Raw genomic sequence first — 12,753 nt, forward strand, 5'->3', positions numbered from 1 at the left:
CCTTATTGTTAGACTCAATAGATTTTTTGCAATGATGATATGGTCAGCGACAAGACTGCTTTATTATGTACAGCTTGTTTAATCTGCTTGTAGTAAATATTCATGTATCTCAAAAAGTAAGAACTTACCGACCAAGTATATTAAAAACGATATTCTTTCTCGTATTATTTGTAGTCACTGTGCATATTTGTTAAAACCAATAAAAGATTATGTTACAGTAAAGATTTTTTTCAAATAACGGAATGCTGTTCCTTTTGGTGAAGCTATATCATGACGAACTATTGGTCCAATTCAGCTTATGCTAAATAAAAAATATGGCCAAATTTTATTAACATTGTGAGCCATTCGTACGTTTAACAGCATATGAAGTAATACCCGATCGGAATCGACACAAATCTCAAATGTGTTTTGTAGAAATGTTTCGTCCTAGAACTTAAAAGTGTGTGACTTGAGAAACAAACAAAAGAAAAGATATTCTGGAAGAAGACCCCATTAAAATTCTGGGAATATATTTCGGATAAAACAAGCAAGAATGTCATCAATCAAGCAAATTACTGACAAAACTATGGAACAAACCAAATGGGAAATAAATAGGGAAAATAACTGCAGTAATGAAACAAGATAATTGGCGTGTTAAGAGGAAGAAACAAGAAAGAAACGTCATAATTTTGTCTATAGAGAAATTGGAATTTTACACAGGAAATAAGGGTTAATTGAAATCAGCAATCACGTTGACTACTTGTGACATGCAAATGGCATGGTATTTATTGTTATACAGATCCAGCTGGTAAATGCTTATATACAACCTGTTTGGGCTTTAGTTTCTAACATGCAATGTGAATGATGAGCAAACCGAATTGTCAAGAGTCTATTGAAATATGGATCACTAATGTTTTGAAATGAGAAAAAATATTCCATTGTTTGACATATTTAAATATTATACCTTTCGCAAATGTATCATTATTCGTTTAAAATACGAATGGTCCTACAAATAATATTGCAATATTCTGTTTTACTCACAAAGTTAGCTGTTCCGACGTGATGTTTACATGTTACTTATTGCTTGCATGTTTTGATGTAGCATTTATGGCTATACATTCCATTATATTACTTCCCTGTACCACAAATAACTTTTATTAAAGGGCACGGCTTGTTTAAATGAATTGTTATCGTTTCCCACACAATTAAGGTATTTGTGTAAGTAGTGACATAGTTACATACACAATGCATTAAGTCATTGTTCTCGTACTAGTTGCATTTGTGTGTGCGTATTGTATGAGAGAGCTAGAAAGGGAGAGAGAGAGAGAGAGATTCTGGATATAGTTGAAGATTTATATGTGTTTATTTTGCATGTTTTGGGATTTACAGTAGTGAAAATACGTATAAGTAGAAATCTGGCTCAACAAGTGATTGTTACGAAGATTTGGAGGGTAAAATATGAAGTTTATGCAATTAACATTTCAGTGTGTGGCTGAACAACCAGCTAAATCGGAGTGTGTGACGTTTTGAAACCAGAACCTATGATTTCCCTAGTTGCCTCCCCAATACGACTAAGAAATGATCAACTTGAGCGTCTGAAAAAAGTCTGAAAAAAGTGGTTTTAATGGCATATTATAAAAGAAGAACGCTGTGTAAGAAGAGGTAGAGGAGGTCGAGACAGAAGTTGATAAGATAACAGCCGACCTGTCTGAGGAAACTGTGTAGACGTGTTTCAAATGAAGAAGAATTCGAAACCTCAACCTAATCAAACGAATGAAATAAAAAAAATTATATTTTTAAAATATTTTTTTTGTAAGAACAAACATCAAGGATTAGTATATGGACGTCAAGTTGGTTATTATTCCTTATTCCTTATTCGTTACTTATTCCCTTTTCCCTATTCGTTACCTATTCGTTACTTATTCCTTATTCCCTATTCGTTACTTATTCCTTATTCGTTACCTATTCGTTACTTATTCCTTATTACCTATTCGTTACCTATTCGTTACTTATAACTTATTCCTTATTCGTTACTTATTCGATTCTTGATATCCTTCCCCCTTTTTAATTGTTTATATTCTTATCTCTGGTTATAGTTCTAAATTTGTTGAGGTAAAATGACCTTTTTATGACCTATTTATATGTGTTTGTGCTCAACCGATCCTGTTGCTTTATGTTAGATACTTATTTGTTTCTTATTTGATTTTTATACGTTCTTCCTTTTACATGTTTTATATTTGTATGTTTGAAGATCCGGTTCTTGGTTCGAAGAGGTGAAATCACCTTTTAGCGCTAGTATAAAAATGAAGATGTGGTATGCTCGCCAATGAGACAACTCCCCACAATAGACCAAAATGACACAGAAATTAACAACTATAGGTTACGATACGGCCTTCAACAATAAGCAAAGCCCATACCGCATGGTCAGCTATAAAACATGTTAGCGGGGTGTACATCGTTTCGGAGCTTGACTAATAAAATTGAGAATGGAAATGAGGAATGTGTCAAAAAGACAACAACCCGACCACAGAGCAGACTACCTTGTTTAAAACACGCGTATTATACGTTGCACCTTTTAGAAAATGATTGTCAATTGTGTTCTTGTCTCTGGCGGTAACTATGTGTTCTTAGAGATGAAATAACCCTTTTAGCGCGTATGTACCCGTTCCAGCGCTCGGTTAATACCCTGTTACTTATTCGTTCCTAAATCGCTTTTAATACGCGTGGTGTACGTTGCACCTTTTAAAAAAGGATTTAAATTGTTTTCTTGTTTCTAGTGTTAGATTTCGTTTCTAAGAGGTGATATAACCCTATCAGCGCGTATGTAGCAGTTTCAGGGCTCGACTGATACCCTGTGACTTATTCGTTCCTTGTTCGCGTCTCGTACGTTTGGTATACGTTGCACCGTTTAGAAAATGATTTTCAATTGTTTTCTTGTCTCTGGTGGTACCTATGTGTTCTAAGAGGGGAAAAAATCCTATTAGCGCCTATGTACCCGTTTCAGCGCTACACTGTTATCCTGTTACTTATTCGTTCCTTATTTGCTTATAAAACGTGTGTTATACGTTCCAATTTTGAAAAGAAATATTTTCGTGTCTCTGGTGGTTACTGTCGGTTCTTAGAGGTGAAATAACCCTTATAGAACATATGTACCCGTTCCAGTGCTCGACTGATACCCTGTTACTTATTCGTTTCTTATTCGCTTTTAATACGCGTGGTATACGTTGCACCTTGAAAAAAATCGATTATTGATTGTTTTCATGTCTTTGGCGGTAATTATGTGTTCTTTGAGGTGAAAAAAAAACTATTAGCGCATATGTACCCGTTTCAGCGCTACACTGATACCCTGTTACTTATTCGTTCCTTATTCGCTTATAAAACGTGTGTTATGTGTTGCACTTTAAAAAAAAGAAATATTTGTGTGTCTCTGGGGGTAACTGTCGGTTCTAAGAGGTGTAATAACCCTAATAGAACATATGTACCCGTTCCAGCGCTCGACAGATCCCCTGTTACTTATTCGTTCCTTATTCGCTTTTAATACACGTGGTATACGTTGCACCTTGAAAAAAAAGGATTTTCAATTGTGTTCATGTCTCTGGTGGTAATAATATGTTCTTTGAGATGAAATAACCCTATTAGCGCGTATGTATCCGTTCCAGCGCTCGGATAATACCCTGTTACTTATTCGTTACTTATTCGCTTTTAATACGCGGGGTATACGTTGCACCTTGAAATAAATCGTTTTTCAATTGTGTTCATGTCTCTGGTTGTAATAATATGTTCTTAGAGATGAAATAACCCTATTAGCGCGTATGTTCCCATTCCAGCGCTCGGATAATACCCTGTTACTTATTCGGTCCTTATTCGCTTTTAATACGCGTGGTATACATTTCATCTTTAAATAAATGGATTTTAGATTGTGTTCATGTTTCTGGTGGTGACTATGTGTTCTTAAAGGTGAAATAACCCTATTAGCGCGTATTTACCCGTTTCAGCGCTCGACTGATACCCAGTTACGTATTCGTTACTTATTCGCTTATAATACGTTTGTTATACGTTCCATTTTTGAAAAAGAGATTTTCATTTGTTTTTCTTGTTTCTGGTGGTAATTGTGGGTTCTTAAAGGTAAAATAACCCTATTAGCGCGTATGTTCCCGTTTCAGCGCTCGACTAATACCTTGTTACTTTTTCGTTCCTTTGTCACTGTTTAACTTGTGAGTTTGGGCTGGCATGAAACTTTATTTATAATGCTTTCCAAGAGAAAATATACAAATAATATAACAAATGTAGAAATCACGGGTGGCATTCTGTTTATTGGAATAAATGATCGAAAAGAAATAATTAACGGTGGTCAAGAATTGCGATCGGATCGTGAATGATTTGGTATACAATTAGGATCGTGAATGAAATAGTATGCTCCGTCAGTAAATAATCTTATTTAATGAATTGTGAAAAATATTGGAAATAAAAACTGTCTGTCAAATTAGTCCGTCATTTTTCTCGTGGGAATTGTTTTATATTATCATTTCGGGGCCATTTATAGCTGACTATGGGGTATGGGCTTTGCTCATTGTTAAAGGCTGTACAATGACCTTTAGTTGTATATTTCTGTGTAATTTTAGTCTCTTGTGGAGAGCTGTCTCATTGGCAATCATGCCACATTTTCTTTTTTATATTCAACATTCTTATTAGTATCCGAGAAAAGTCAGGACATAAAAGTTTTTATACAAGAGTACACACGCTAAAATGTATTGCCTTCTTTACTAATCCTTGATATTAAGTTGGTTATCCTAAATATAAACCTTTACTTCGGCTATCACATAAACTTAACTTGATCCAAGAAAATGAGGTCACGCTTATATATACCAAACAAGAAATACATGTACACCTTACAATCATTTATTGATACACTAAGTATAGTTGACCTATTGCTTAATAGTTTATATGAGACAGACTAAACCAAGAAAACTCTCCAGCTATGAACCATGCAAATAAAAGCTGTCAGACTGACATGCACATCCTAAAACATTTCCATACACCAAATATAGTTGATCTATTGCATATAGTGTTATAAAAAAAATTAAAAATCTCAAAAAATTTGGCCACTGGACCATGAAAATTAGGTCAAAGTCAGATGACACCTGCTAGCTAGACATGTGCACCTTACAATCATTCCATACACCAGATATAGTAAACCTATCGCATACAGTATAAGTAAAACAGACCAAAACACAAACAAAATCTTAACTATAACCACTGAACCATGAAAATGAGGTCAAGGTTAGACAGCACCTGCCAGGTGCACATGTACACCTTACACTCATTCCTTGCACCAAATCTACTAAACCTATTGCTTATATTATGAGATATGGACTTGACCACCAAAACTCAACGTTGTTCTCTGATCCATGAAATGATCAAGTATAAACTGCCTGACGGGCATGAGGACATTTCAAGATACGCACATACCAAATATAGTGATCCTATTTATCTTTATAAGAGAGAAATTAACGCTACAACAAAATTACTTTTTTTTCAAGTAGTCACTGAACCATGAACTTGAGGTCAATGACAATGGATATGTGACAGACGGAAACTTAGTTACATGAGGCATCTATATGTGAAGTATGAAGCATCAAGATCTTCCACCTTCTAAAATGTTAAGCTTTAAAGAAGTCATCTAACTCCGCCGCCGCTGGATCACTTCACCATGTCAAGCTTTCTGCGACAAAAGTCAAAGGCTTGATAAAACTGCAAAAGGCAGATTTCTATACGAAATTTCAAAGAAATAAGAATGTAAATAAATTATTATTTCTTTTTCAAATTTCAAATACATCAACTATTTTCCCTTAGAAATATCGTTCAATATTACTGTTTTAGTTCTGAAAGTTATTCTGATTCAGTTTATTCATAAACTTACAAAAACGGTAATATTTCTAAAAAAATTATATTCGGATCGTGAAAAGGCCCTTGAAAGATCTGTTGCTGCTTATACTTTACTTTAAAAAAAGATATCCATGATAACGAATCTTTCTTTATCATTACCGATTGTTTATGCCTGTAATCAGTATATTGTGGAGGGGCTTATATAGGCTATGCCTGTTGCCCAATCCAATTCAATTTATTCGAATAAAATATTGTTTCAACTAGTATATCAACAGATTGGATTAACATGACTTATTCCGTTTAACTTTTGTTTGTGAATAGAGCTATAACGGTTCAATTGGTACCATTGGATTTGATTGATTGATTATACCACACTAAATAAACCACACCGACTAGTTTCACTATAACTGCTAGCTAGACATGTGCACCTTACAATCATTCCATACACCAGATATAGTAAACCTATTGCATACAGTATAAGAGAAACAGACGTAAACACAAACAAAAACTGTGATTCGTCTCATCTGATGCCCATTAGATTTTATGCATATTCATATCTATAAAACGAAAATCCTTGCTGATGTTTGAAAAATTTGATAAAAAAAATATTCTAAAAACAAGAGAGCATATTCCTGATTTGGCACAGGCATTTTTCTAAACAAATTGTGGGTTAAATTTGGTTTTCTTTGCCGGCTTGTGTATATGTCCACTTGTATTAGAATTGTTCAATATTCCATAATATTGTCAAATTGGGGGATCAACACTAACATACTAAATTGTTTTTACGTTGCCATATATTGAAACTAGCAGTATGCATTGCAGACATACACTCCAGCTTTATTTAACGTTCAATAGATATTAGAAGATGTGGCATGAGTGCCAATGAGATAACTCTTCATCTTAGTCACAATTCGTAAAAGTAAATCATTATAGATCAAAGTTTGGCCGTCAGCACGGAATCTTGGCTCACACCGAACAAACATGCTAACAATCGATTCAAACAAATACGCAAGCCAAAAAAAAAGTTTATGTAGTTAATTATACAGCCGGTACAGTACAGGGGAAAGTATATGTTAGTTTGCCGGATATTAAATATTGCGCGCACCAGATTGAAAACTCATGCGCACAACTTTAGATCTCGTGTGCATGATTTTCAAACTGGCGCGCATAACTTTCAAACATGTGCTCACGACTTTTCATAATGGTGTTTGCGACCTTCAAGATCTGGTGCACATGACTTTTAAACTGGATTTCACGACTTCAAACTGTTGCGCATCACTTTAAAAATTGTGCGCAGGATTTTCATATTAGCATGCACGACTTTCGTAGATGATGTGAAACTTTAAGAACTGGTGCAAATGACTTTCAAACTTGTGTTCATGACTTTAAAACTTGTGCACATGACTTTCAAACTTGTGCGAACATATCTTTCAAACTTGTGCACATGACTTTCAAACTTGTTCATATGACTTTCAAACTTGTTCATATGACTTTCAAATTGGCGAGCACAACTTTCAAACTCGAGCGCACTAGATTTTGAAAGTTATGTGCACATGTTTGAAAGATATGTGCGCGCAAATTTCAAGGTGCAACGTGTAACAAACGTATTATAAGCGAATAAGTAACAGGGTATTATCCGAGCGCTGGAACGGATACATACGCGCTAATAGGGTTATTTCATCTCAAAGAACATATTATTACCAACAGAGACATGAACACAATTAAAACCCTTTTATAAAAGGTGCAACGTATAACAAACATTTTATAAGCGAATAAGTATCGAATAAGTAACAGGGTATTAACTGAGCGCTGGAACGGGTACATACGCGCTAATATGATTATTTCATCTCTAAGAACACATTATTACCACCAGAGACATGAACACAATTCAAAATCCTTTTCTAAAAGGTGCAACGTATGAAAAACGTATTATAAGCGAATAAGTAACGAATAAGTAACAGGGTATTAACTGAGCGATGGAACGGGTACATACGCGCTAATAGGGTTATTTCATCTCTAAGAACACATTATTACCACCAGAGACATGAACACAATTCAAAATCCTTTTCTAAAAGGTTCAACGTATAACAAACGTATTATAAGCGAATAAGTAACGAATAAGTTACAGGGTATTAACCGAGCGCTGTAACGGATACATACGCGCTAATAGGGTTATTTCATCTCTAAGAACACATTGTTACCAACAGAGACATGAACACAATTGAAAAACGATTTATTTCAAGGTGCAACGTAAACCCCGCGTATTAAAAGCGAATAAGGAACGAATAAGTAACAGGGTATTAACTGAGCGCTGAAACGGGTACATACGCGCTAATAGGGTTATTTCATCTCTAAGAACACATTATTACCACCAGAGACATGAACAAAATTCAAAATCCTTTTCTAAAAGGTGCAACGTATGACAAACGTATTATAAGCGAATAAGTAACAGGGTATTATCCGAGCGCTGGAACGGGAACATACGGGCTAATAGGGTTATTTCATCTTTAAGAACACATTGTTACCACCACAGACATGAACACAATTGAAAATCCTTTTCTAAATGGTGCAACGTATAACAAACGTATTATAAGGGAAGAAGTTACAGGGTATTAACCGAGCGCTGGAACGAGTACATACGGGCTATTAGGGTTATTTCATCTTTAAGAACACATTGTTACCACCAGAGACATGGACACAATTAAAAATCCTTTTCTAAAAGGTGAAACGTATAACAAACGTATTATAAGCGAATAAGTAACAGGGTATTAACCGAGCGCTGGAACGGATACATACGCGCTAATACGGTTATTTCATCTCTAAGAACACATTATTACCACCAGAGACATGAACACAATTTAAAAACGATTTATTTCAAGGTGCAACGTATACCCCGCGTATTAAAAGCGAATAAGGAACGAATAAGTAACAGAGTATTATCCGAGCGCTGGAACGGGTACATACGCGCTAATACGGTTATTTCATCTCTAAGAACACATTGTTACCACCAGAAACATGAACACAATTGAAAATCGATTCATTTCAAGGTGCAACGTATACCACGCGTATTAAAAGCGAATAAGGAACGAATAAGTAACAGGTATCAGTCGAGCGCTGAAACTGGAACATATGCGCTAATAGGGTTTTTTCACCTCAGAGAACACATAATTACCGCCAGAGGCCAGAGACATGAAAACAATTGATAATCGATTTTTTTCAAGGTGCAACGTAAACCACGCGTATTAAAAGCGAATAAGTAACGAATAAGTAACAGGGTATCAGTGCAGCGGTGAAACGGGTACATATGCGCTAATAGGTTTTTTTTCACCTCAGAGAACACATAATTACCGCCAGAGACATGAACACAATTGATAATCGATTTATATCAAGGTGCAACGTATACCACGCGTATTAAAAGCGAATAATTAACGAATAAGTAACAGGGTATCAGTCGATCGCTGGAACGGGTACATATGTTCTATTAGGGTTATTCACCTCTAAGAACCGGCAGTAACCACCAGAGACCCGAAAACATTTCTTTTCAAATTTCCGAGGTAAAAATGGCCTTATATGGATGTGGCTATTATTTGTAAGTCAAATATAGCTCTTCCACTGTTGTGGTTCTTCTTCTTCTTGGCTTATGAATATTCGGCTCTGGCAATCCTGGTGAAGGTAAATCCAGAAAAAGGTCTTTGAACGAACGGAACGGATAAAGTGTTGTTTTCATTTATGCAACACTGATAAGTCTTATTCAGACGAAATGCGCGTCTTGCGTACTAAATTATAATCCTGGTACTTTTGATAAATAATCAATCGATACAGCTGCTGGTGGACTTACAGTTCCCAAGAATAACATCAACTGAGTAGTCAAAATGAAAAGTGTAGCATTTGAATGAATATATTATACTATGCATTATCTACATGTCTTACAAGCTTTTTTGTAACATTTACTTCACGCTGAAAAACTACTATTTTAGAGATCAATGAAAGTGAGATCAAGATCAGATTGTACATGCCAGACAGACATGCACATTGTACAATCATTCCTTACACCAAATATGGTTGACTTACGGCTTATAGTACTTGAAAGACAGATCAAAACACAAATACTTTAAACTACCAATAAACCATGAAAATGAGGTCAAGGTAAGACACTTTAAAAAAATGATAATTCATGTAGCGTCTTAATATATGTTGTTTACAAGTAATTAATTCCAGATCCATCCGTTTTAGTGTGCAACTATATGCTGGAAGAAGGTAGCAAACTGTATAGACACTCTTTATAATATATACCTGGCAATATTTCAATGTTTAGCAGTCAGCTATAAAAGTAGATAAACTTTGCCTATGCCTAACTCGAGGAAAATTCAATCGGAAAGTCCCTAATCACATGGCAAAAGCAAATGACAAAACACATCAAAAGAATGGACAACAACTGTCATATTTCTGACTTGGTTTCACTCACGGTTTTTAGTGGAGTTCGTGTTGTTTCTTATTTATTATTTATAACTGTTGATGTAAATGTTCTTTGGTTTTGTGAGTCTTTGTTTTCTCCTTGGTTTTGATTGTTATTGCCTTGGTACAGGCATTTGTAAATGTAGAAAATGGTGAATTGGACCTTGTAAGTCATTGAACCATGAAAATGAGATGTTCGACAATACCCACATATATAATAGACGTCAACTTCATAAAATGAGGCATATAGAAAAGTATGAAGCATCCAGGTCTCCTTCTTTCTTAAAATATAAAGCGTTTGGTTTGTTTAATTATTAATGCTACTATTGCCACCCCGGCTCTTGATCACACTATTTGCATGTTTAATGAATTGTAAAAAAAAATCAAAACCATAGTTTAATCATATAATTAAAAATGTTGCTAAAATTCAGTGGCGGATCCAGAAATTTTCATAAGTGGGGGCCCACTGACTGACCTAAGAGGGGGCCCGCTCCAGTCACGCTTCAGTGATTCCCTATATAAGCAACCAAATTGTTTCCCAAAAAGGGGGGCCCGGGCCCCCTGCCCCCCCCCCCCCTAAATCCGCCTCTGGTTATGGTACATGCTCGCCTGGTCTACAAAGTGATTCAAAACCACGAGAAGACATAAATCAATAACAGACGATGCACACAACATTAGACCCTCTCATATACATGCGATTATGTTTAAATAGTTGTTTTAGATCTCAACTTATTGAGTTATGGCTATGTTTTCTTACTTGTTTATCTTATTTTGTCGATCTTTTTTTCTTTCGAAAGTTCCTCACCTACAGTTTATGACAAAAATGCAGGAACAAAAAAGATAAAATTTAGCCTTCAGAGGAAGTAACTTCTACAAAAGGCTGATTCAATTACTACTTTCGCCGGACAATTGACGATTTTAACCATGTTGACTTATTTGTAAATCATACTATGCAAATACATTGCCATACATTGTTGCTCTCTTATGTATAAACAAGAGATTCTAAAGAGCCTGTGTCGCTCACCTCGGTCTTTGTGCATATTAAACAAAGGACACAGATGGATTCATGACAAAATTGTGTTTTGGTGATGGTGATGTGTTTGAAGTTCTTACTTTACTGAACGTTCTTGCTACTTTATCTATAATGAACTTGGGCTCTGAGAAACAGAGAAAATATTTGTAAAAATTTAGAAAAATTTACAAAATTTATGAAAATTGTTAAAAAAATGACTATAATTCCTTAAGGGGTCAACTGACAATTTTGCTCATGTTGAACTATTTGTAGATCTTACTTTGCTGAACATTATTGCTGTTTACAGTTTATCTTTTATCTTTATCTATAAAAATATTCAAGATAATAACCATAAAACGGTAAAATTTCCTCAAAAATTACCAAGTCAGGGACAGCAATCAACAATCAGTTGTCTGATTCGTCTGACAATTTCAGGACAGATATATCTTGACTTGATTAACAATTTAACCCAGTTAGATTTGCTCTAAATGCTTTGGTTTCAAATTTATAAGTCAAATGTTTAGTCATGGCGGCCATTTTGGTTGGTTGGCCGAGTCACCCCACACATTTCGTCACCCTGATACTCCAAAGATGATTGTGGATAAGTTTGGTTAAAATTGGCCCAGTAGTTTCAGAGGAGATGATTTTTGTAAAAGATAACAAAAAATGAAGAAAAAATGGTAAAAAATTACTATAAAGGGCAATAACTCCTTAAGGGGTCAACTGACCATTTTGGTCATGTTAACTTATTTGTAGATCTTACTTTGCTGAACTTTTTTGCTGTTTACAGTTAATCTCTATCTATAATAATATTCAAGATCCAAAAACAGCAAAATTTCCTTAAAATTACCAATTCAGGGGCAGCAACCCAACAACCGGTTGTCTTATTCATCTGAAAATTTCAGGGCAGATTGATCTTGACTTGATAAACCATTTCACCCCTATCAAATTTGCTCTAAATGCTTTGGTTTCAGAGTTATAAGCAAAAATCTACATTCAAGGACAATAAATCATATAAGGGGTCATTTGACCAATTGATCTCATGCATATGTATGTTAAAACATAAGAAGCAATAATTCATGGTCATAAATCGAGTATTCTGTATGTATGTGCCTGTCCCAAGCGTGGTTGTCGTTTGTTGATGTGTTACATATTTGTTTTTCGTTTATTTTTTGTACATAGATTAGGCTGTTAGTTTTCTATGCGATATATGCTTTGCTCATTGATGAAGGCCGTATGGTGACCTATCTATAATACTAAAATTACGAGGTCCAATTTGTCAGCCGTGATCACGTAAAAACGACGAATCAAAGAATTCAACTTTATATACAACTAATATAGTACAAAGGTGTAGATTAAAAATTACACCACTCCAGGCCCTTTTGTTTTCCACGTAATTAATATTGCCAATAATTAGGAAG

At 35.0% G+C, this 12,753-nt stretch overlaps 1 protein-coding gene across 1 annotated transcript in view; it reads right to left on the reverse strand.

The window, feature by feature from the left end:
* Window positions 1-1,101, reverse strand: part of LOC143056013 (uncharacterized) — a 31,748-nt gene extending 30,647 nt beyond the window's left edge. Inside the window, exon 1 of the mRNA XM_076229085.1 lies at window positions 1,021-1,101. The gene's annotated coding sequence lies outside the window, so the exon portion shown is untranslated. The remainder of the gene's footprint in view (window positions 1-1,020) is intronic.
* Window positions 1,102-12,753: the final 11,652 nt, after the last annotated feature.

The sequence above is a fragment of the Mytilus galloprovincialis genome, chromosome 13 (genome assembly GCF_965363235.1).
Source record: "Mytilus galloprovincialis chromosome 13, xbMytGall1.hap1.1, whole genome shotgun sequence".
Lineage (NCBI taxonomy): Eukaryota > Metazoa > Mollusca > Bivalvia > Mytilida > Mytilidae > Mytilus > Mytilus galloprovincialis.